Here is a 9238-nt window from a genome sequence, read left to right as displayed (position 1 = left end):
ATGCCAATAACATATTCAGCTTGTCAGCCCCACTCAACCCACGTGCATTTAAAGACAATATCTTTATACCCGACATTAGTAACACAAGCAGATGTCATAGAGTGCAACTTATTCCTTCTCTAGATATTTGAGCTTCTTACTGCACTTCTTATACTGTGTCGATATTCTCTTTTGACATAGTAAAGCCTGGAGCACTCCCAAATCTACTTCATCATCCCCTGATCCCATCAGACTGTTTGGAGAAATTGGAGCATTCCCTGCTTCCTCAGCAGGTTTGACATTCTGAACAGTCAAATCAAGTTGTACATCCACCATTAGAGGTTCTGTGCATGGGTCCTTGCCACACTCAGATTTCTGTAAGTCCATCTGAGCTTGTCTAACCCTTGCATCTTCCCCCTCCACACCCTCCAATGAATTTATCCAGTCTACAGCAATGTCCATACTGGATCCCAGCTCCATCATCACCCCCATCTCTGCATACTTGCTGGGACTTCTCACCCCCTCATGCATTCCACTGATCCCCTCCATATCACTCTTTTCTCCCAGATCACGTTCCTCCACACACCCTTCCGTAGACACTGAGCCTCTCTCATTTACGATCTCAAGCCCTTCACCACACTTGCCCCACATATAAAGTTAAATGAGTGAAATGTATGATGCAAGAGCACCCCTAGTGGACAAAACGTTTACAGCACCTGGTATTCCCAGGCGGTCTCCCATCCAAGTACTAACCAGGCCCGACCCGGCTTAGCTTCCGAGATCTGACGAGATCAGGCGTACTCAGGCCGGTATGGTCGTAAGTAACAAAATAGCTCGTGGTGCACTATATAAAGTCAAAGTGAGTCTGATTAACAGATGTTGCATTTTCACCTTTTAGATAAGCAGCTTCGTGTCACTCAAAAAGTGGAAGAAATTGCATATACTGTAGCCATCACTTTGTAGCACAGATCGTTGGATGAAATACAAACTAACCTTGCTTACTTATTTCAAAGCGAGGGCACATATTTCAGCCTTGTGGGAAAAACGTACAAAGAGTTTTAATTCTACAAGGCAGGGATGCTGATGAAATGATGCAAGAGCACCCCTAGTGGACAAAGTTTACAGCACCTGGTATTCCCAGGCGGTCTCCCATCAAGTACTAACCAGGCCCGACCCTGCTTAGCTTCCGAGATCAGGCGTACTCAGGCCAGTATGGTCGTAAGTAACAAACTAGCTCTTGGTGCACTATATAAAGTCAAAGTGAGTTAGATTTTTGCAGTTGAATAAGTTTGTTTTGCTGCTTGGGGGAGTTTTGGTGTCTTATTTTGGTTTACCATGACGGACAACATGGCGAGTACAAAGGCAATGCACAACGGACAAAACATTGACCTGAAGGTGGTTTAAAATATGGCAAAGAGCGAATGGTGGCAGTGGAATTGATGGGAGAAGACAGAATAACGACGATGGAATTATTAAGATCAATTAAGGATGTGTGCGGAGAGGTGGTGGGGTGCAGAATAAAAGGAGACAGAAAATATGAAGTCACGATGTGGGATGCAAAAGGAAAAGAGCATTTAATGGATGGTTTCATGATTAAGGACACGAAGATAATGGCGAGAGACATGATGACAAACAAACTAATAGTCTCGTTTATGAACTTGCCGGTTTATATCGAGGTCGGCTATACTGGAGAAACTGCGCAGCTGGGGTGTAGCTGCCGTCTAGGATATCCAAAGGAGAGTTTGGCCGGGGACGGAGATACTGATACTGAAACGAGATACTGTAAGGTGAAGTTCACTGACACCGTGCAGTCTTTGCCGTATTCCACAAAGTTCGAGACACTGGAAGGTGGCGAATATTTCAGGGTGATTCATGACAAACAGGTCAGGGAGTGTCGCTTGTGTATTCAACCTGGACATATTTTAAGACTACCCTGATTTGAGGTGTTTTAAGTGCGGAAACCATGCGAGAGAATGTGTCGGAGTGAGGGATAGGGCAGTTTGCGGAAGATGCAGGATAAGAACAGAAGTGTGGAGAGGTTTTGGCTGTGGAGAGAAGTCAAGTACTGATTGATGAAGCAGCTGTATCACCGCTTGGAGAAGAAAATGATAGAGAAGAGGACGTGGTGAAGAGCGGAGATGAGGAGAGAGAGAAGGTGGCGGATGAAATAGGGAGCAGCATGGATTGAGATGAGAAGAGGGAGTTTTCAGGAGGAGGGAGGGATTGGGCTGGGTGGAGGCACTGGGGACGCACAGGTTTTGGGCGGAGGCTCGGCTCTTGTGGGTGCCTCGGGAGGAGGTGAAGTGGAGGAGAGTGGGACACTGTCAACGATACAGGAGACTGAAATGGATACAGAAAGCACAACTGACATGGGAAAGAAGAATTTGAGTTGGTTTGATGAGATGGATTTAGAGTTGATTTCGGATACAGACGACACTGAAAAGATAGCTTCCCCTTATCCTCTCTACAGGAAGAGGAAAGTGGCGGCTGGGGACGTGAAAAAGGATGGAAAAGGGAAAAAACACAATGAAGGTATATTTTTTAATTTTATGTCCCTAAATGTAAATGGACAATGAATACATTTCAAAATATAGTTCAAATGAAGAATATGGATATCTTATGCCTACAAGAGACACATTGGGACAATGATTGTGTATTGAAAGTCAAAAAAGTGTGGAGGGATTTTATTTTTGTGAATAATGGTAGGGGGAATTCTAGTGGCGTCGCTATTTTAAATAATAGCTTGCTAGAGGAGGAAAACTATATTGCTATGATATCAGATTGTATTGGGCGGGCCAAAGGACAGCAGCTAATGGAGGAGAACTTGGGGTTGTGGTGGGAGGAGCTGAAAATCAAATGTAAGGAATTTACTATAAAATATGCTGTTAAGAGGAATTATTTTTTGAAAAGGGAGGAGAGGGACCTACGTCAGAAGGTTCCATATGAACCTGAGTGTATAGGGGTGGAGGATTATTTACTGGCTAAGGATGCACTTGTTGAATATGAGAAGAAGAAATGTTATGCGGCGATTGCAAGGAGTAGAGTGCAATATGCGATAGAGGGGGAAAGATGTACTTCGTTTTTCTTGAATTTAGAAAAAAGAAGGCAAGAGAAGACTTACATTACGGAGTTAATTAATGATAAGGGGGATAAGGTCAATGATTTAGTGGGGATTCTAGATATGGTAGAGAGATATTATGAATGCTTATTTAAAAAAGATGAGGTTAATGATCCTGTATGGGGCCTCCAAAGAAAAAAAAATTGGCTCACGGCTGAATCAATCCCTGCTGTAGGGTCTAGTAGTAGCTCCACTATGCCCTATGATAGGCTAGTTGTAATTCTGACATATTGTTTATAGCTTTGCCACTAGAGATTCTGGGTTCAAGTCCAGGCTCTGTTGCAGCCGGCTGCAACCGGGAGGCCCATGGGGTGGTGCACAATTGGGTTAGGGGAGGGTTTGGCCGGCAGGGATACCCTTGTTTCATCGTGCACTAGCAACTCCTGTGGCGGGCCGGACGCAGTGCACGCTGACACAGTCGCCATGTTTACTGTGTTTCCTCCAACACTTTGGTGTGGCTGGCTTCCAGGTTGGATGGGCATTGTGTCAAGAAGCAGTGCGGCTTGGTTGGGTTGGGTTTCAGAGGACGCATGGCTCTTGACCTTTGCCTCTCCCGAGGCGGTACGGGAGTTGCAGCGATGAGACAAGACGAACTACTACCAATTGGAAACCATGTAATTGGGGAGAAAAAAAGGGGTGAAAATACAAAAAAAAGGGTGCTTGGTCATGTGGATGCTAAGATAACAGAAGACAAAAATATGTGCGATGCAGATATGAGTCTAACTGACATTAAGGATGCCATATTTGATGCTAATTGCAATAGGAGCCTGGTTTCTGATGGCCTAACTGCAGAGTTTTCTAAAGCTTTTGCATATTTGTTGGCTCCAATTTTAAGAAAATTTTGTGAATATAATGAAAAGACTCAAGTGGTGCCAGATTCGCTGGCCACATGAGTTCTAACTATATTGTGTAAATCTAGATAATTATCGTTGACACTTTTAATTTGTGATAAGATTTTAGCCAAGGTCTTAGCTATTAGAGTGAAAAAAAGTTATGGGTGGGGTAATATCGGAGACCCAGGCATAGAGTGTACCATATAGTGTGGGTAAGGGACCGGGGAAAAATTGTTGGAATACTCTTCTCAACACAATGATAATAAAATGGCCATTTTCAAATGGAATGGTTATTCCACTTCCTCAAAGTTTTGAGTTACATAAACTTGAAATAGTCTATCCAACTCTTCTTCGGTAGTTTATGGCCTGACTACCCCAGATCTCATCTGATCTAGGAAGCTAAGCAGCGTCAGTCCTGGTTAGTGCTTGGTTGGGAGACAGCTTGGGAATTCCAGGTGCTGTTATCTTTTTGCCCAGTCGAGTATACTCATCTAAACACAATAATAATAATATAATGTCCATCCCACTTCCTCAAAGGTTTTTACATTTACATTTAAGTCATTTAGCAGACGCTCTTATCCAGAGCGACTTACAAATTGGTGCATTCACCTTATGACATCCAGTGGAACAGTAGTGCATCTAAATCTTTTAAGGGGGGGGTGAGAGGGATTACTTTATCCTATCCTAGGTATTCCTTAAAGAGGTGGGGTTTCAGGTGTCTCCGGAAGGTGGTGATTGACTCCGCTGTCCTGGCGTCGTGAGGGAGTTTGTTCCACCATTGGGGGGCCAGAGCAGCGAACAGTTTTGACTGGGCTGAGCAGGAACTGTACTTCCTCAGTGGTAGGGAGGCGAGCAGGCCAGAGGTGGATGAACGCAGTGCCCTTGTTTGGGTGTAGGGCCTGATCAGAGCCTGGAGGTACTGAGGTGCCGTTCCCCTCACAGCTCCGTAGGCAAGCACCATGGTCTTGTAGCGGATGCGAGCTTCAACTGGAAGCCAGTGGAGAGAGCGGAGGAGCGGGGTGACGTGAGAGAACTTGGGAAGGTTGAACACCAGACGGGCTGCGGCGTTCTGGATGAGTTGTAGGGGTTTAACCTCTTCAGTCGACCCTCTACTTTTTTGAACATTTTGTTAAAAATCGCGCAACATTTCAGCGCCCTGCTACTCATGCCAGGAATATAGTACGTTCATATGGTTAGAATGTGTGGATAGGAAAGCCTCGGACGTTTTTAAAACTGGTTAAATCACGACTGTGGCTATTACATAACGTGCGTTACATCGGAAAGCGCAGGAAAACCTGATCACAGAAAATGGAAATAAATATCCTTGCGCCACTTCCAGCAATTGTTAACAGTGAGCCGAATTAGATAAGACCGAGCATTCAACTCCCACAGCATCCCCATGTTGTCTATAGTCTTGTGAATTGAATCGTCTTTGATTCTTGGTTGAACCGAAAGAGGGGCACGACTTACCTCCGGTCTCCGCCCAGATCATTCCGGAAGAGCTCTCTCCTGAAATTTTTTCCAAGACGACAGCTAATGATATTTACATCGCCTACGGATGATTTTTATCGCTTATTAACGTTTACTAATACCTAAAGTAGCATTACAAACGTATTTCGAAGTGTTTTGTGAAAGTTTATCGTCTACTTTTTGAATTTTAAAAAATGACGTTACGTTGTGAAATCGCTGTTTTTTTTCGTTTATCACACAGTCTACATATAACGATATCTTGGCTTTATATGGCCCGATTTAATCTAAATAAAGACCCAATAGTGTTTATGGGACATCTAGGAGTGCCAACAAAGAAGATGGTGAAAGGTAATGACTGTTTTCTATTTTATTGTGCGGTTTGTGTAACGCCGAAATGCTAATTATTTTGTTTACGTCCCCTGCTGTGCTTTTGTGTTGTAGTGTATTGGTGCATGCTATCAGATAATAGCTTCTCATGCTGTCGCCGAAAAGCATTTTAAAAATCGGACTTGTTGCCTGGATTCACGAGTGTAGCTTTAATTTGATACCCTGCATGTGTATTTTAATGAACTTTTGAGTTTTAACTAATACTATTAGCATTTAGCGTAGCGCATTTGCATTTCCAGAGCTCTAGTTGGGACGCAAGCGTCCCAAGTAGAGGCAACAGGTTAATGGCACAGGCAGGGAGCCCAGCCAACAGCGAGTTGCAGTAATCCAGACGGGAGATGACAAGTGCCTGGATTAGGACCTGCGCCGCTTCCTGTGTGAGGCAGGGTCGTACTCTGCGGATGTTGTAGAGCATGAACCTACAGGAACGGGCCACCGCCTTGATGTTAGTTGAGAACGACAGGGTGTTGTCCAGGATCACGCCAAGGTTCTTAGCGCTCTGGGAGGAGGACACAATGGAGTTGTCAACCGTGATGGCGAGATCATGGAACGGGCAGTCCTTCCCCGGGAGGAAGAGCAGCTCCGTCTTGCCGAGGTTCAGCTTGAGGTGGTGATCCGTCATCCACACTGATATGTCTGCCAGACATGCAGAGATGCGATTCGCCACCTGGTCATCAGAAGGGGGAAAGGAGAAGATTAATTGTGTGTCGTCTGCATAGCAATGATAGGAGAGACCATGTGAGGTTATGACAGAGCCAAGTGACTTGGTGTATAGCGAGAATAGGAGAGGGCCTAGAACAGAGCCCTGGGGGACACCAGTGGTGAGAGCGCGTGGTGAGGAGACAGATTCTCGCCACGCCACCTGGTAGGAGCGACCTGTCAGGTAGGATGCAATCCAAGCGTGGGCCGCGCCGGAGATGCCCAACTCGGAGAGGGTGGAGAGGAGGATCTGATGGTTCACAGTATCGAAGGCAGCCGATAGGTCTAGAAGGATGAGAGCAGAGGAGAGAGAGTTAGCTTTAGCAGTGCGGAGCGCCTCCGTGATACAGAGAAGAGCAGTCTCAGTTGAATGACTAGTCTTGAAACCTGACTGATATTGTCAGGATTTGGCCAGGGTTGTTCCGGTTTTTGGTCACTAGATGCCCCCATTGTGCCTTTTGACCTTTTTGTTTTCCCTTGATCCCCATTATTATTTGCACCTGTGCCTCGTTTCCCCTGATTGTATTTAAACCCTTTGTTTTCCTCAGTCCTTTGCTCTGTGTTTGTATGTTAGCACCCAGCCCTAGTATTCTGTTAACTCTTGTTGATCCCAGTGGACGCTCTTGTGGAATTCTGTTTTTTGTTCTTGTTTATTTATTTTTGAGTATCTTTTGAGGCTTTTTGTGCTATACCTACCACCTTGTGGATTTACCTTTTTTGTCTTGGAGGATTACCTTTATTCTTGTGGAATTCCTTTTGAGGTTGTGGAGTTACATGTGTTCCTGAAGGACTTCACTTTTTACTACATTAAATACACCGTCTCAAGTACTGCTGTGTCTGCCTCATCTTCTGGGTTCTGCCGACTATTCGTGGCTCAGTTGGTTAAGTGACTGTTTCTCACTCCGGAGACCCGGGTTCGTAACCGGGTCCTGACAGATATGGATCAAGAAGGTCATTCTGAGAGAGATAGCGGGAGAGCTGGCCAAGGACGGCACGTTCAAGAGTTTTGGAGAGAAAAGAAAGAAGGGATACTGGTCTGTAGTTGTTGACATCGGAGGGATCGATTGTAGGTTTTTTCAGAAGGGGTGCAACTCTCGCTCTCTTGAAGACGGGAGGGACGTAGCCAGCGGTCAGGGATGAGTTGATGAGCGAGGTGAGGTAAGGGAGAAGGTCTCCGGAAATGGTCTGGAGAAGAGAGGAGGGGATAGGGTCAAGCGGGCAGGTTGTTGGGCGGCCGGCCGTCACAAGACGCGAGATTTCATCTGGAGAGAGAGGGGAGAAAGAGGTCAGAGCACAGGGTAGGGCAGTGTGAGCAGAACCAGCGGTGTCGTTTGACTTAGCAAACGAGGATCGGATGTCGTCGACCTTCTTTTCAAAATGGTTGACGAAGTCATCTGCAGAGGGGGGGGAGGGGGAGGAGGATTCAGGAGGGAGGAGAAGGTGGCAAAGAGCTTCCTAGGGTTAGAGGCAGATGCTTGGAATTTAGAGTGGTAGAAAGTGGCTTTAGCAGCAGAGAGAGAAGAGGAAAATGTAGAGAGGAGGGAGTGAAAGGATGCCAGGTCCGCAGGGAGGCGAGTTTTCCTCCATTTCCGCTCGGCTGCCCGGAGCCCTGAGTTACAGAAACTTGAAATAGTCTATCCAAATCTTCCACAGCCATACCAGCCTGATTACTCCCTTCCTGTGCAGCAGAGGGAGACAGGTGTTGCTGATTGTGCTGAGGTTCAGTGTTTGCTCCAGAGTTTTTTTGTTTGAAATGCAATCCCATTTTTGTTAATTGAACAAGTTTGAGTTTTTGTTTGTTTGTGTTCCCCGGCAGCATATTGCTGTTTGGGGGACTTTCCTCCTGGCGTTTAGTTTTTTCCTGGATGGATACAATGGCTTTGACCCATGCAGACACAAGGATGACGAGCAAAGGAAATATTTATAATGGTTCTACGACTAGACAGACGCAAAATTATGAAAAGACCTTAACAGTGGCTGTGGACATTTTGGGTGAAGAAAAACTTACTATGATGGAGTTATTTAGAGGGATTAAAGGAATTTTGTGGACTGGTTTGTGACTGTTGGTTCAAAGCTGACAAACAATGTCAAGTGTGAGAGGAAAAGAACAGCTGATGGATGGTTTTAAAATTCGGAACTGTCCTATCATGGCTAAGGAACTATCACTTGATTAAATGGTTGTCTCTTTCTTAAACCTTCCAGTGTACATAACAGACGAGGTCATCCTGGAAAGGCTTAGAGCATGAGGTGTGGTGTGTCTGGCCGGGGACAGACGTTGCAGATGGTACACGCTTCTGTAAAGTGAAATTCACAGACACTGATGCACGCTGCCATACTCAACCAAATTTGAGACATTGGAAGGCACCGAGTATTTCTCAGCGATACACGATCGTCAGGTCAGGGTCTGCAGGCTTTGTATTCAGCCAGGACACGTGCTACGTGAGTGCCCTGATTTTGCCTGTCATAAGTGTGGTGAGCAGGGGCATTACGCAAAAGAGTGTAATGGGAAAAGAGAGCGCGGTTGTGTTGGTTGCGGGAGTGTTGTGCAGTGTTCCTATTCCCATGGTGGTGAACCTCCTGGCTTGTCATCTCAGGTCTTCAGTGGAGATGGTGTCGTGGAGGAGAGTGAGGTGATAAGCATGGGGGAGGAGTCCCAGGGACAGATGGAGGATGAAGAAGAGACAGGGCCTTGTCCTGTTGGAAAGAAGATCTCCAAGGGTGAGGATATCAGTTCAAGCCTAGATGATGTGGA

At 45.7% G+C, this 9238-nt stretch overlaps 1 pseudogene; it reads right to left on the bottom strand.

Moving 5' to 3' along the window:
* Positions 1 to 683: 683 nt before the first annotated feature.
* LOC115107217 (5S ribosomal RNA) lies at positions 684 to 802 on the bottom strand (annotated as a pseudogene).
* Positions 803 to 9238: the final 8436 nt, after the last annotated feature.

This window comes from Oncorhynchus nerka, linkage group LG23 (genome assembly GCF_034236695.1).
Source record: "Oncorhynchus nerka isolate Pitt River linkage group LG23, Oner_Uvic_2.0, whole genome shotgun sequence".
In the NCBI taxonomy this organism is placed as follows: domain Eukaryota; kingdom Metazoa; phylum Chordata; class Actinopteri; order Salmoniformes; family Salmonidae; genus Oncorhynchus; species Oncorhynchus nerka.
This window is presented reverse-complemented; position numbering and strand designations above follow the sequence as displayed.